Genomic DNA, 17,243 nt, shown 5'->3' on the forward strand with positions numbered 1-17,243 from the left:
TTTTGAACAATAGGGAGTCTTGTATCGATAACCATCAGACAAATTTATAGAAGAAACGTGGTTTGTAGTATTCTGGACCAAAAGCTCTACCTTATATTTTTGTTTGAGCAGTTTATCAGGCACTGATCGGGTTCTCATGTGTGCCGTGTATTTTTTCTGACCTGTCTTAGCTTGTGCTGAAAAGGTTTTTTTGTTAAGTTCTTAAGTTATCTACATATGTTGTTATTGTTTCCAAAATTTCAATCAAAGAGCTCCCTTACAAAAATATGAACATTGGTGTACAAAAATAAAATTTACAACAAAAATAAAAGTTTTTATTTGAAGGACTCAATTGTGGTGCAGCCTTTCAGCCTCTTATCCTGGCCTCTTATCTCTGGGACACAGATTACAATCCAGTCTGTAGTCATGGTGTGAAAGTCTTCTCTGTCTGCCTAGCTACAGATGTCTCAAGATATGGGAGTTTGGGCAGCCTTAATACAATTACTAGTTGCCATATGCTTACAGGACTAGACACCCTAATTTAGCATTAATTGAAAGAGCCCAGTGAATGTGCATTACCTGGGAAGTAGTACAAAAGAGGATTCTCATTAGAAAGTGAGGAACATTGTTGGGACAGAGCAAAGAGAGAGAGTGCTTTTCTGGGAGGGTTCAACAACTAACTTAATGATCATAAAAATAAGCATGGTTGTGGCTCCAAGATTCTTTAAAATTTTTCTTCAAGATTTTTAAACAATTTTACGTTTGCATGCTTCTGCGAAGTCAGCATAACTTTTTCAAACCAAAATGCACTTAGTCAATTGCTCAGCCCTCTCATTCACAGTCTTCCAGTGATTTTGTCTTGGATTAGATGCCAAAGCAGTGTGCAATAAATACTTAAATATTTCAGTCCACATCTTAACATTGCAAATGGAAAATGTCAAAAGTCCTAAAGTTAATTCTATTCCTCACATATAACTCTTTGTGCCTAACCAATGAAAATGTGTTTGCTCTGCAGCACTGTAGCAAGTCAACAAACAACAAGCGTATTGTCTACAGAAGATACCTATAGGTGTACCTGATACTGAAGGGGAAGCGCTTACTGTGCCTTAGTAGCAGAACAGCGTTATTGCTTATAGGGAATACAGTGGCATCCTGTCCTTTTCAAATAGCAATTTTCAAAATGTGAGATAAATGTTTCAGTCGGGGTGCTGCAGATTTTTGTCATTGAAGTGTCTACCGTGGAACCTCAGGAACTGGGCATAAAGTTTAAATCCATATTGCTGTCAATTTGCATCAATTACCAGTGCTAACAGATTTTGCTGTTGCAATTTAGGATTTATCCATCAATACGTGAACAGCTTTGTCTAAAGCCCTCGAGCTACTATGATTCAAACCAGTGGGTGAGAAAAGTAAGTACAACAGGGATCTGAGTTTGGGGTTGGTTTGCTTGGCCTGACATGTGGCTACAGTTTGTATTAAGGCATAGTATTTTTACTGCACAGATTCTGACCACTGGGAACAACTGTCCCAACTGTTCAGAACTTTTCCAAGTGAGTTGACAGGCATCTTTTGGGGACGCCATTGATTTTCAAAGACAGTATGACTTTTACTAGATTACATTGATATGTTTCCATATAAGGGACCCATGTCCACTGTGTGAGTGATAATTTCTTGAATTCACTCTCCTGATGTGGAGTTTCAGTGTTCAGGAATTTTGGTGTTTGTGCCACCCACACATTTCCATTTATAACAGATAGAAGATTCTGGGGATATGTTTACAAATTCCCAGTAAGAACCCTCAGCAGGAAAGCTCCTTGCTAGGAGTGAGAGTTCATAAAATTTCTGTTCATATCTCCAGCTTGTGTTTTTATCTGGGAACATATCAATGTATTCCAGCTGTAATGTTACAGTGAAATGATACAGTTTTGTATTCCCAGTACAGAACTTTGCAAGACAAGGGAGTTCAGAGGGTGCTGCAGGATCATCGTACCCTGTAGCAGAGGAAGAAACACAAGAAAGTCTACCTGGTAGACATTACTGTTGCAGGACATTTGACTTTTGGTTCGGCATTTCTAACTCTTTGCCTAACTTGTGAAAGCTACTGTAAGATGATTAGAAACTGTAACTTGCTAAGTTGATTACATGACTGGATAAGATGACGTAAGGTGGAGCATAAACACCAGTATAGATCTGTTCAACCCATTGGTCTGTTTCTGTTCTGTAAAATTCTAGGTGATTTGATGTAATCACAACATCCAAACCATCTTCGTTCAATCCTGGATAAGATGGATTTGAATAAAAGACAGTATTGGGGTGCCATTTTTGCCTGTGTAACCAGTTTCTGGATTTAATGTGACTATCTCCCCCCCCGCCCTTATTAATTAACACTATTTTTAATACATCAAAGGCCATGGATTCAAATCCCAATAAAGTGATCATCAGGAACTGGATTTCCGGCATTTTGAACAAAAGTGAGTTGAAAATTTAGTACAAATAGCTGGGTCCAATTTTCCTATGTGTTGTGTGTGGTGATTGTGTATTTTCTGGGCACATGAAATAGGGGCGAAAACCTATGATCTCGGTTCTCTGTCCCTGATATTTTAAAGGATTTCCCCAACTTGAAGTGAGCAGCAACCCAGCATCTACAATGGATGCCGGCCAAGTGGGCCCATTGAGGCAGGAGCAGATGTGGTTGATTGACTGTGTGACCTAATTTTCCCCAAGGGTCTGTTGGAAAATCATCTCGTGTAGGGGAACCGAAAGAAGCTGGCATTTTTAGGGCATCCTTCTCAATTATTCTGGTCTTGAGATCTCACTTCCTGAGTTGCGTACTGAGAAAAGCAGACCCTGAAACAGAAGAATTTCATTTCTCTTCAAGCCTGGAAGCCTTTTAGCTACTGCTTTCCAAGACAGGCAGAGGTCCCCAGCGACACTGACCAGGCTCAGAGGTGCACTTGTGGGTCAGGTATCGGTGTCCAAATCACTGACATGCCTAGCAACACCCCACACCGTGAGTTTTATAGAGTAAAATGTATCCGATGCCTCGTCTCAATAACCAAACAAGTAGAGGATCTGAGCTCAAGTTTCTGGATTGTACGGTACATGTTTACATGAGAATTACCCATGAACAATGTCACAGGAGATTGGCTAGTATAATATGAAAAATTGATACATCAATGCCAAAAGCCTCTGACCACATTCACGGCTGGGATTCTCCGGTGCCACCGAAAGTGAGCGGGAGTTTGGCTGAAACGACAAATTCTCCGTTCTCACTTGCAGTAGGATGGGCACGGATGAGATTGGAGAATCCTGTTCTAAACGTGAGTGCTAAACCCATATATACTGCAGATGGGGGTGAGACTTTAGACAGCAAGGCAACCTTTGTTTGTCAAACCGCGTGATTCTATTCTCTATTCTGTTTCAGTGGGTAGAGCGAGTGCAGTAATTTTCAAAAAAAAGATGTTGGACGGGTTTTATTTTGTGGCTAGCTTATTGTTGTTTTGAGTTTTTAGTGGGATTTTCCCTTTACTGCCGACGGTGCACCCTACTGTGAGTTTGCCGGTGGTGTGGGGTAGATTCAATGGGAAATGCCATTGACAGCGATGGGGCCAGAAGATTCTGCCACCGACTAATGGCAGGGATGCGTCCCACTGCCGAGAAACATGGCACGTGGGTGGGGTGGGGGGGCGGGGGGCGGAGGTGAGTGGGGGACAGAGAATCCTGCCTGTAATTGCAGAGGTAGATTTCATGAATTTGTGCACTGAATTTTGCCCAGGATAGCACTTAACAAGAATTTGGGTACATCTGGAAAAATCATGTTGGGTACGCGGGCGAGATTCTCCGGCTTCCGAGCCGCGTGTTTCTCCCCAGCGGGAGGTGGCGCGTTGTTTGCCAGGGGCGGGATTCTCTGGTCCCACTGCTGTCAATGGGAATTCCCATTGATGTCACCCCATGCCGGCAGGAAATCCGTGGGCGGGGGTGCACTGCCAGTGGGACAGGAGAATCCCGCCGGCATGAATGGCCAGAGAATTCTGGCCCATGTTTCTGATATGCACTACCAGCATATGAAATTCGACACTAGCACAATGTAAATTTGTACTCTACCCTGATTAATTGAGTGATGCAGGTGATAAGGCCATCGTCTGTGTTATGGCTTATCTGGTGGTTTTTTGCAGTATTTCAACAGAAATGCAATGCTATATTGTTGTAAAAAATCACAACTTAGAAGTGTCCTGAGAAAGAAAAAGCCAACCAATCTATTAAGCTTGCTTCATTCATATGATTATGTGATCTATGATTATTTGATCACAAACTTCCCCTCTTCTCTTCTTCCTTTTGATTCCTTACTTTAAGAAACATTAAGTCCTTCTGATCCTTCCTTATTGGTATCTCCCTTTACAAAAGATACCGACTAACTTCTCTGGGAGTCTGATCTACATGTCAACTATCTTTTGGAAGTGAGTATTCCATCCCCTCCCGATCTCTAATTAATTATGGGAATCAAACCATTGTCAAAAACTGCCATTTTGGTCTTCACAGCGACTGTGTAGGCTTTGTTAAAAATTATACGATATTTTCAATTTTGTTTTTCTCATTAGAATCAATTTTTCAAGTTTTTGCCTTTCCGTGCTAAATAGGGTAAAGATATTTGCGCTGGGCAATGGGACTCTTCATACTTCGAGGATCCAGTGTCAGCATTGTGCCCTGATATAAGTTTAGTAAAGCTTTGCCAGTGAATGCCAAATTAGGAGCGGCTTTGTGCCCAATGGAAACTGAATTGACATTGACAAAAATCATACACTTGCGGCCAGAAGACAGCCAGAGGAGAACTTCCATCCCGTTTTTGGATTTGAAAACAGGTTCCAAAGGAGAAAAGTCAGCCAGCTCAATTTCCTGCTTAACTCCATCGAACCTTTAATGGTGCGGTTCCTGAGTCCCTCGATATCGTGTGAGAAAAGAAACCACATTGAAAATCTAATACTTGTGCTGAGACAAAATTTGAACCATTTACAAACTCTTCCTTGATTCAGTGCATCATTTGTGTTTTAGTCCCTCTATCGAAGAGCCTCTTGGAATTCAAACGACTGGGCTGTACTGCACTGTAGATTATAATTGTATTTGCCACTTCGAATTAACTATTATTTACCATGACCTCTATGATTTGAAAATTATTAGAGAGTTATTTCAATGTATTAAAATTACAGTCTGCTCAGCAATAAACTCAAAAGAGTAGTAAGGTTCATATTGCTTGTATATGGCTGAGTGAACACAAATTTATTCAATAAGTTTCTGTCCATATATAGAATCAGAAATAAGTTTCTGTTCCTCTGATAGCAGTGTTCTAATTTTGCTCTCCAACTAGGTGAAGTGATAATAAAAAAAATTACAGCCATAAAATCTGAATGATTCTGTTAACTTGAGAAAGTAATGACCTGTCATTAACATTGTTTTTGTTAGAAAATATTTTTTCGCTATTTCGAACCCACCATTTACGATACTCCAAAGTAGATTTTAAATACTGTGTAAATCAGCGTACAGTCACTTTTTTGTGATTGCTAAGCATTTGTTTGCAGTTCAGCTGGAATGTGACCAATGTTTTTTTTAAAAAAAACTGCAATTCGAGGTTAATGTCATTTCTCGGGCAATAGACACGAGTTATTAGAGTGTGTTCATAAACCTTAGTTTATTCACATTTACTCTTATATGCATTGATTTTTATGAAACATGTTAAAGAAACTGCCGGGTTGCTGTAGCTGCTCTATTTCCTTTTTACGAGTCTGTTCAAATAGACCATTGTAAAGAGTAAATAAATTACGCACTGCTTTGTTGGCTTTTTGCAGCAGCAGGCATAGTTCCAAGCAGCTGCTTTATTATAGATGCAGACCCAGCTGAACACAAAGCAGGCAGCAGGCCGCACACTTCAAGGTCAAAGGTTTACAAACTGATGGCCTCATGCATCATTGAAAAGTTTTGTTAGCTGTACACCTACATGTCTTCTGAGCGAGTTTTGCTTGTCTGTTAGCAGCTCAGGCTCGACAGCTGAAATTCTTGGGGGCAAGTAAAGATAAAGAAAAAAAAATCGTAACCAAAAGAAAAAAGTTTGTGTGTTTGTTGCAAACCTACGTGTTCACTTGCAATAGTTCTGGCCAGTGGAAACAAAGGCCCTTCATGAGGAATTTGATAGCAGACCCTGGTTCACTTTTAGTGCAATGTGGCATTTGATAGCATGACAGAGTAGTCTACAGGACTGTCTTCTATACAAGTTAAGTGTGTGTTTGTGATGTCTTTCTCGGAACTAAAAATATTTTATTCAGAAAATAACTCAACTGATGCTTTTTTTAAAAAAAAATCAGCATCTTTCACATCCAGCTGATTTTCTAAGAAACCACATTAATTTCAATATTCAAAATAAATTTTAGCATAGAAGTTCCCTGGAAACTTTTCAAACTTTACGTTGATGTAGCAGGAAAACAATGTTGCAAACCTCAGACAGACATGGTGAATATTTACATGCGGGCTGACACCTAGAATTATTGCAAAATTATTGTTTAAAAGAATGATACTTAACATAACAGCCTGGCGATGCCAATGTACAAAACTGTTTGTAACTCTAGTATCTAATCCAAGTCTTCACTATTTTAATAGTGCACCAACTCATTTGCAATAAACAGATTAACCCATCTTTCAAAATAGAGCAGAGTGAAATTTGATATGGGCACATTAAGCGTTCGTAGAATGATATCACCCACAAGGGGTAATCTTACAAGCCTGAGCTGCTAGTAGGCAGCCTTGTCTGATGGCAGCATATAGACTCATAAAGTTACGCCTACAGCGTCAGGCAAAATGGTGAAGCCAATCATCTGTCGATAAAAAGTAATTACTATTGAATGCACTTCTCACAAAATCACTGGTTACAGTGTAAGCTGCAATGAACTTTATCTAATTTTTATCACCTGCAAAAAAAAAGCTTAATGTAGCAACCAAAACTGTTGCAGCAAAGCTGCAGGATTTAATTTGGCAGTTTATCGACCATCCTTTGCTTAAAAGAGAACCAAGCCCAACCTAACTACAGTGCTCAGTAATGCAAGGCTGTCTTTATATTATTGTTCTCGCCGACTAAAAACTAGATGCTACAAGCTTTGCTTTCAATGGAGCTAATAAACCAGGAGGTTAAACTAACAAACTTAGTATGATGTATGAAAAAAAATCTGTGAATTGAATTGTAAACAATGCCAGTGGCAGGTGCTGTCCCAAATTTGTTCCAGATGGAATTATTTGTTTTGTAGCTAAGTTTTTGAAACTTCTTTGTGTAAGTTAAGACTTCATTGTGCAGGCTAAATGAAGGCAACCCCCAGGCAAAGTTTGCTGCAACAGGTGTTTTAGAAGGCCATTTACACCTAACACTTTGATATGATTGGTGAATGACATCAGTCACCCGCAGAACAGGATGAAGAGCAAAAAAAAGTGTAAGAATTTGAGTGTTTCAAGAAGCTGTTTACAATGTCTACTGTATGATTTAGAGTAAATGAAGGGGACTGGGTGCTAAAAGTACAGTGCCTACTTAGAGATATTGTTGAGTGTAGACCTCCTTCCTCCTTTTTGTTAGTGAAAACTTTTGAACAGTGCTAGAAGTTATACACTTATGGGGAAAAAATTCGACTGGGCCTATTTTTTTGGCAAGGGAACATGATTCACAATCTGCTCACACCCCATTCCCTTGAGACAGGCAGCATGCAAGCTTCATGCTGCCTTCTCAAATCCACGCATTCTGCCTGTAGCCCTGGGCGACCCACGCTGCCAGCTGACTGGAGGCTACATCTGTTGCAGCTAACCTGCAACTCTTAAAGGCAGTCTTCCCTCATTAAGAGGCAGCTGCACTGATTCAGTGGAGCTGCTAACTGCCAATGTTCACCATTGGATACCAACAGGTGATCTACTGGCTCCATCAATGTCTACGGCATTTTGCGTGGCTTGCCTGTCCCCAGTGCCAGGGAAAGCGCTGTTGGGATTGCCTTTGGTGGGACCAGAAGATCCTGCCAACCGGAAGGGCTGGAAAGCCCCACCCAAAGAGTTTGATGCCGATGACTTGGCAGCAATGCTTGAAGAAGTTTAATGACCTCACGTAGATAATCAGTGTCAGTGAATGCATCCTTGCACAAAACCCCATCGCTCCTACACCACCAACCTCCCACCCTGCCCAATATACGTTTTCACCCGTCAGCAGTCCTTAGCATTCAGGACTAATATTCAGGTGTTCCGGCTCATCTTCAGACATCTTTCAATGATGCCAGCCTCACACCCACCTCTCACTTCCTGTACATTAGCTATTCAGTTACGTGGGTCACATCACCCAAATACATTACAGCTCATTAGTTGTCGTACTTTGCTCTCTCCTACAGGATAATAAGTTGTGGTGAAATAAAGGGAAGCACCAGCAAACTGCGTTGCGGAGGCCAGGCACACCTTCATCTCTGAGCCTGATGGAGGAAATTGTGCTCTATATCATGGCAAAGCCCGTCGCATCTTGCACCACTGAGAACTTTCAGGAGGGTGAAATGTTCCTGCCTTTTGCCCCTTCTCAATTCCTAGCTCACTCTCATCCTGGTATCTGACATAATGTCCAATCTGTAGCTGTACCACCTGCTCTACACCCCATCATCAATGCCCACCCCAACAACACCACTGACACCTCCCCACCCTGGCCCTAACTCTGATCTTATACTTGCAAAAATTCAGGAACTGCTGGCAGGCCAGTCACAGCAAATAATAGCGTCGCAAACACCTTGGTGGCAGCATAGGCACTGGATCAGCATGTGGTGAAATAGTGGGCATTAATGGGCTAATGGGCTGTGGCAAGGCAGTGGAAAAGAATAGCTCACTGGAGGGCGAAGTCCCTGACAAGTGTTGTTACATATGTCTCACATGAGGAGTTCAGGGGCAGCATCAAGGAGAATGTTGTTGATGATGTACTTTGAGATGCTTGGGTACATTGGCTAGCCTGCCAGACAGCCTACTGCAAATATCAGGGAACATAGGGGAGTTCAGCTCCATCAGACAGTAGCTGTCAACTCCGCATTAACACTAGCAGACCCAGATGTGATGCTGTGTCTGTTGACTGCTGTCTTAGCTTCCTCTGCAACGCAAGTGGAAGCTATCCAATGTCTCTGTGATCTATGTGTTGCAATCAAAACTAAGACCAAGGTCATGACATCCATGTTGCTGCTATGCAGATTCAGAATGCTGCTATCGTGACTGTAGATATCAGTCCTATCGTGGCGAACAGCCTCTCACATCAGTCCAGCAATCTGTGCTCCAGCAGATTACTAGAATTGCTGAGATGCTGCCCTGTGAGAGCAGCACATGTGGCATTAAGGAATACAAACCTCTCAGAATGATAGTATTCATGCTTCCACTACTGCCTTGCTGTTGCCCCTCAGAGAACCAGCCCAGAATACTGTTGCCAATGCCAAGATGTGCTTTCCAATATCAAAAGGCCACTGTAGTGATAGTTCGGGGATTGTAGTGGTTCACTATCAGACCTGTCAGTTTATTGAAGGATTTTAAATCTGGAGCTGCCAGGTAGAGTCTACTCTTCATGGTTTTGGAAGTTGGGGCCCTACAAGCTGTCAAGAGGATGATCTTCTTTGCTGGTCATCCCCATCCATCCGTTTTGCCTGGAAGAAGTACTGGGGCCTATCCTCCTCACCTACATCATACTTTATTTATTAGTCACAAGTAGGCTTATATTAACACTGCAATGACGTTACTGTGAAAGTCCCCTAGTCGCCACACTCCGGCACCTGTTCGGGTACACCGAGGGAAAATTTAGCATGGCCGATGCACCGAGCCAGCATGTCTTTCAGACATGGGAGGAAACTGGAGCCCCTGGAGGAAACCCGCACAGACACAGAGAGAATGTGCAGACCCCGCACAGACAGTGACCCATGTCGGGAATCGATCTCAGGTCCCTGGTGTAGTGAGGCAGCGGCGCTAACCACTGTGCCACCGTGCTGCCCATGGTTCCAACTTTCCGAAGCGGCATTTTCAAACTTCCCCATTACTTACCAGGGTTCGTTGAAAGGCAAACTTAAATGAAACGTTCCTTGTTCCTTGTCACCAATGTAAAACTCAAGAAGTATGACTGGAAAGGAATGGTATTTACTGTTAAACACAAAATTAAGCCACTGCTCCATGGCGTACATACATAAATCCCAACCGGGACAATAATTCTGCAGACCTTTCCCAGTCCCTCCCTTATCAAGGGTTCTGGTGACGGGTTCCACCAGGGCAGGCCATTGCCTCTTACCACGGGAACTTGTATTCACTGAGCCTCACAGGGCGATCAATTAGAGATTCCCCATGGAGCTCATGGGGGTTATCACACCTTCCCGCCGTGAGACTCCGCACCTACCTGTTCCTCACTGGGCTCCTGCCTTTAGTCCCAGCAGTGACCATCGCTTCTGATGCGGCTGCTGAAACTACAGAATTGCCAGCCAATCGGATAGGCCGGATGCTCTCTGAGGCAGGACTTTCTCCTGATTGAGGTGCAGAAATCCTACCTCGACTCAATCAACAATCCTAAATGGCTATGGGGAAGCTAGCATCAGAGTTCCCTGCTGACTCTTTGGGTGATGGGGTGGGAAACCCCACCATCTGTAAAATTCTGTTCCTGGTATTTAGCAGAAAATTTAGAAACTTGGCGTGTGGGGAATTAAAATGAATGGAGACAAAATGATCAAATGAACCATTTATTGGGATTATTGTCAAAGATTCATTCCAGCAACTCAACTTCCCAAGCTGCTTCTTTTTTACTCATTCAAGGGATGTGGACGTCACTGGCTAGGCCAGCATTTATTGCTCATCCCTAGTTGCACTAGAGAAGATGGTGATGAGCCACCGCCTTGAACTGCTGCAGTTGATGCGGTGCAAGTACACCCACAATGCTGGTAGGGAAGGATTTTGACCCAGTGACGGTGAAGGAACAGGTTATATTTCTAAGTCAGGATGGTGAGTGGCTTGGAGGGCAATTTTCAGGTGTTTCTGATCCCATGCATCTGTTACCCTTGCCCTTCTACATGGTAGAAGTCATGAGTTTGGAAGGTGCTGTCTGAGGATTCTTGGTGAGTTTCAGCAGTGCATCTTGCAGATAGTGCATATTGCTGCCATTGTGTGTCAATGAGTGCGTGGCATGGTGGCACTACTGCCTCATAGCACCGGGGATCTGGGGTTGATTCCTGGCTTGGGTCACTGTACATGAAGATTTTGCACGTTCTCCCCATGACTGGATGGGTTTCCTCCAGGTGCTCCGGTCTTCTCCCACAGTCTGAAAGATGTGCTGATTAGGTGCATTGGCCATGCTAAATTCTCCCTCAGTGTACCCGAACAGGCACCAGAGTGTGGCAAGTAGGGGATTTTCACAGTAACTTCACTGCGGTGTTAATGTAAGCCTTGTGACACCAATAAATAAACTAATAAACTAAACAGTGGTGGAGGGATTGAATGTTTGTTAATGGGATGCCAATCAAGTGGGTTGCTTTGATATGGATTCCAAGCATCTGACCTACCCTTGCAGCCACAGTATTTAGATAGCCAGTCCAGTTCAGTTTCTGGTCAATGGTAACCTCTAGGACGTTGATAATGGGGGATTCAGCCATGGTGATGCCATTGATTGTCAAGAGTAATGGTTAGATACTCTCTTATTGGAAGTGGTCATTGCCTGGTACTTGTGTGGCGCAAATGTTACTTGGCAATTGTCAACCAAACCTGGATATTGTCCAGGTCTTACTACTTGGATTGCTTTAGTGTCTGAATGGTTGCGAATGACGTTTGTTATAATCCAGGTCAGGCACTCCAAGGTATTTTATGAAGTCAGCCTAGACCATAAGTTTTACACTTTGAATGTGGCATGCATAAGCTTAAGATGCTTCACTGCAGATGTGATTCAAATAACCCACTAAGGAGCTTTACTCAAAGCTTATTTAAGAATACAGTTAATACACAGAAGGAAAGTTAGCAAAAACTTTTAACAATTACAAACAAGAAAAAGAAACATGATATTGTATAAACCTTAACAGCTAAGTGCACTGTTCCAGCACAGCAAACCTCCTATAAACATACACCTGTCCCTTAGGCTTAGTCCAGAAAATAGGAATGTTCACATGATGCTGAATTTTCTAGCAGTGCAACACTTGCTACAAGTTAGTCCTGTGGATAGAGAATTGAAACTCTTGACTTCCAGTCGCTGTAGCTACCAGCCCACCTCGAGGTAAAGATAGTGCCACTTTTGCCTCTAGCTAGCAAGCCACCACGAACAAAATTTTCACTCCAAAAAGTAAAAAAAACTACTTCCAAATTCGCCAGCAGAATTTCTGATACCAGGGAGACACACAGAAACACTGTTGTCAACTTGGCTTCCACACACCTTCTAACTGGCGAGCAACCAGACCTGAAATTAAGAACTCATGTGAAAGGAAACCAAAAACTGTCCCACCTGACCTGTCAATCAATTTTCCCACAACACTTCAAAAAGGGCCCTGAAGTCCCAGAGAATGCATTAGGTCCAGGTTAAAAATAAACAAAACCCCATTTAATTCATTTAGCAGCAATAAAAGGATATCTAAGCAGGCAGCTGGTGCCACAATAAAAAGAAACAAAACTGCTTATAACTGCAGAGAACATGATTTAAAAAAATACATTTCTTAAAGGCACAGTAGTGTCACATGCTGAACATCGCGCAATCATCAGTGAACAACCCACTTCTAACCTTATGATGGAAGAAAGGTCATTGATGAAGAAGCTGAAGGTGGTTGGGCCAAGGACATCACCTTGATGAACTCCAGCAGTGATTCCTGAAGCTGAGAAATTGGACCTCCAACGATCACAACCATCTTTCTTTGGGCTAAGTATGACTCCAACCAGTGGAGAGTTTTCTCCCTGTTTCCTATTAACTCCAGTTTTGCTAGATGCCATACTCCTTGATGCCATACTTGGTCAAATGGTGTTTTGATCTCAAAGGCAGTCACTCTCACCTCACCACTGGCTTTCAGCTTTTTTGTCCATGTTTGAAACAAGGCTATAATGCGGTCAAAAGCTGAGTGACTTTGGTGGAACTCAAAGTGAGAGTCAGTGAGCAAGTTATTGCTAAGCAAGTGCTTCTTGATAGCACTGTTGCTATCTGTTCTATCAATTCTTCTATCAGTTTGCTGATGATCGAGAATAGACCAATGAGGTGGTAATTGGCCTGGTTGAATTAGGCCTGCTTTTTGTTTACAGGAAACATACGGCCAATTTTCCACACTGCCAGGTAGATGCCAGTGTTGTAGCTATTCTGGAACAGTTTGACCAGGGGCATGTTCTGGAGCACAAGTCTTCAACCAGAATATGTCAGGGCCCATAGCCTTTACAATATCCAGTTCCCTCAGTTGTTTCTTAATATCGTGTACTGTGAATTGCATTGGCTGAAGACTGGAATGTGTGATGCTCGGGACCTCCAAAGAGGCTGAGAATGATTATCCCCTGGGCACTTCTAGCTGCTTGTTGCAAATGTTTCAGCCATATCTTTTGCACTGATGCACTAAGCTGCCAGCTTTGTGGAGCTGGGATAAAGGTAAACATACAATCTCATGTGGACTTACGACATTAACGCAAGCAACATTGCTTAGCCCTAAACTCATATATACCATAACTGAACGTCTGATCCCACTGAATAACTTGTGGACCAGCTTTCCAATCTGGTGTTGCCTTAATTTTGTACTGCCAACCATCATGCCGGTTTGGCATCGCAATCCTGACCCCAAGTTATTTTTAGACAGGCTAGATTGGGGTTGCATTGGCTGCTGGCCAGCCAGTGGCAGGTAGCTAATTAGGGGGAAATTAATTATGGACCTATGAAGGCCCTGTTACTGCACTAACTGGGATTTCCGGTCAGCAATATGGGTTAGAAACACCGGCCCTGACCACAGCCAGAAAGCTGGAGGGCTCACGTTGGGAAAATCCGCGATTGATCCCGTGAGGGACCTGCTCATCCCACACACCCTCCACCCACTCCTTCCCACTGCTGTATGCTCCCTCTGCACACACGACTCCACCTGCCCCATTCAGGGCACCCAAGCTACAGCTGCAGCTGCTGGCTATGCCTTGGAGAGGTTGTCTTTCTATAACCATGGCCAGGCAGCTATAGCCATTTTAAATTAAAGAAGAACGGACCTCTTCTTCAGAAGGCACATTCATGTTAAGGCTCCATTTCTGTCCTTGTCACAACATTCAGCTCCCATCTTGGCTGGTGCTGGATGGCTTCTTATTGCCCTGCCAGCCTGGCAGACCCAGGAGAATCTGGTCTCTGCCATTAATTCATCAAACCCTTTAACAATCCATTCTTGGGACACTCTCTGCAGGTTAAGACCCCGAAACAGGTCCCAACTTTGGGTTCCCAAATCCTGACTGAAAATCCAGCCCCTGGTATCTGCAGAACCTCCACCTTAGTTATGGCGACTCATTGCCATTTGTCTTGATCATCCATTTTCCAAAATCCATTGTAATGGGAGAGGAAAGTCCAAAGACTTTGAGTCACATTGTACAAATTAAATTGAATTGAATTGATTTATTATTGTCACATGTATTAGCATACAGTGAAAAGCATTGTTACTTGTGCATTATACAGACAAAACATACCGTTCGTAGAAAAGGAAATGAGAGGCTGCAGAATGTAGTGTTACAGTCATAGCTAGGATGTAGAGAAAGGTCAGCTTAATGCAATGTAGGTCCATTCAAAAGCCTGATGGCATCAAGAAAGAAGCTGTTCTTGAGTCGGTTGGAACGTGACCTCAGACTTTTGTATCTTTTTCCTGACAGATGATGGTGGAAGAGAAAATGACCAGGATTCTTAATTATGCTGGCTGCTTTGCCAAGACAAAGGGAAGTGTAGACAGACTCAATGGATGGGAGGCTGGATGGATTGGGCTACATTCACAACCTTTTATAGTTTCTTGTGGTCTAGGGCAAAGCAAGAGCCATACCAAGCTGTGATACAACCAGAAAAGATGCTTTCTAAGGTAGCATCTGTAAAAGTTGATGAGAGTCGTAAGGAAAAACATAGGATAAAGATGTTGATCGTTTGGTAGAGAAACTAACAGTCAACCCAAATTTCAAGTGTGATTTTAATGAAGATTTCCACTTTTCCATAATTGTCTTCTGCTGAAAATTCTTGCAAAGGTGACATTTTGTGCGGCTTTAAATGTGACTGTTTTGATGGGAAAATGTAAGAGGTTCAACAAGTGCTGCCTAAAATGCAAGAATTGGAAAGTGCCTTGAAAGACCATATGCAGTGTCTGTTTACCATCGCAAACCCAACGTGAGACTGTTAAGACTGGCCCAGTGTGAGATTCAATTTTTTAAAAATTACTCTGCTAAAATAAATGGTGTCAGTAACAGGAAGTCAGAGCAACTGTGTTGACAGATGTCTGAGTAAAACAAAATGATGAGGGTTCTTGTCTCGTGACTGTCGCACTAGCTTTTAGAAATCGAGGAGTAATGTAACAAAGATAATGTAATGTAACACTAAGGACCACTGACTTACTGAATTGATAACCATTCTGATTTATTTTTTGTCAAACAAGTATGCTGGCAAGCATAAATCTAAACTGAAATGGCTCAAGTGTGTAGACCTTGCTGCCATTTTTGCCACTTCCCGTGTTACTACCACTTAATGCACACTGACCAGTCTTTTCCAGTTATATTTATGTGGCTGGTGACTGGTCTCAGGAAATTTTGGTGTAGAATTCTGAGAGTTTTTTTTCCTTGAAATAATTGATGATGTTTTTCTTTTCTAAAACAATTGAAAAGTGCTTGTAGCTTCTGCTGGGTATTCTGAACTGAAAAGGGGCCTTGCACATTTTATTTCTTTCTTCATGGGTGTCCTCCTAGGAATTCCACTTTGGGAAGAAGAGTAGGAAGGCAGAGAAAACGGAGCCCTAGCCAGAGAGAGAAAATAGGCGAAGGTGTGCTCTCGGGAATTTTTACCCTCTCAACAGAGTTGACGGACCCAGTACAGCATATCTGTAGTTCTTTGAAAAGCAGTGCGTAGGGAAGCTGCGTTTCTTTAAGGAACCTGCAACGAAATTGGTCACCTCCTGCAATATTAGCTACAATCGGCTGCCACAGCTAGTGCAGCATTGTCAGCTCCAGTCAAGGTCACAATGGTCCTGAACTTCTTTGCCTCTGGCTTCTCTCAGATTGTCAGAGGAAATATTGGCAAGGTCAGTTAGTCTGCAGGCCATGTTTGCATGAAGCAGGTGACTGATGCTTCATTTTCCAGAGCAATCATATTCATGAGTTGCCTCCTCAATAAGCACTGGATAGTGCTCAGGGCTTTGCACAGATTACAGCATTTATCCATGCCCAGGCATCATCAACTGGACCCGTGTGATTTTACACACTCCTTCATACAAACCAACCATCTTCATGAATCGTAAGGGCTTCATTGTCAATTAATGTGTAACTGGTGATTGATCATCAGCAATGCTACCATGACCCTTATATACTGTATGAAACTTCAATCTTTCAACCTCTTGCCTCTGTGCAAGACCGAGAGTCCAACTGTGTGGACACAAGGGCTATCACCTGCACACTGAACCCATGGCTCCTGTTAGGAATCCGTGTTCAGCTGCAGAATGAATCGATTAGTCAAAGGTCAGTTCTGATGCCTGACATGTCTAGTGACAGTCTGCAGTACAGCCCAGAAGAATCCCTTCTGGGATGTCGTGATTTGCTGTGTGCCACACAGCTTTGATCCACTATCGTGACCTTCAGCGTGACAAGGAATAGGGCATTGATGACTTTAAGAATGTCCAGGAATTGCAAGTGAGAGCTTTTTAGAAGCAATTCATTTAAGAGTACTAGAATTTAGCAAATCCATCCTCCCTGCATTAACAATTGTCTGTCATCTCTCAGTCCTTTCAACCTCAAATCAACTGCATTCACCCACCAACTAACATTGATATTCATATTAACTAACATTGCAAGGTCACCAGCTATGGCAAAAACACTCCCTGTACAATTTTTTTTTAAAAATTGAATGTATTGGCTTATGGCAATACCCTATTTGTGAATTAGCTTCCTGGTGAGAACTACCAGTGCGAATATTTCCTCTTAATTATTATGGTGCTTGCCTCAAGCATCAAGGTGTTTCCCTCATGGCTTTAATGTGGTCATTGGAAGAGTGCTTTGGCTCTCATGAGATGTGCTTGGTAAGGATTCCTAGATACTCA

Source organism: Carcharhinus amblyrhynchos, chromosome 16 (assembly GCF_965287045.1).
Source record: "Carcharhinus amblyrhynchos chromosome 16, sCarAmb.v2.hapA, whole genome shotgun sequence".
Classification (NCBI taxonomy): Eukaryota; Metazoa; Chordata; class Chondrichthyes; order Carcharhiniformes; family Carcharhinidae; genus Carcharhinus; species Carcharhinus amblyrhynchos.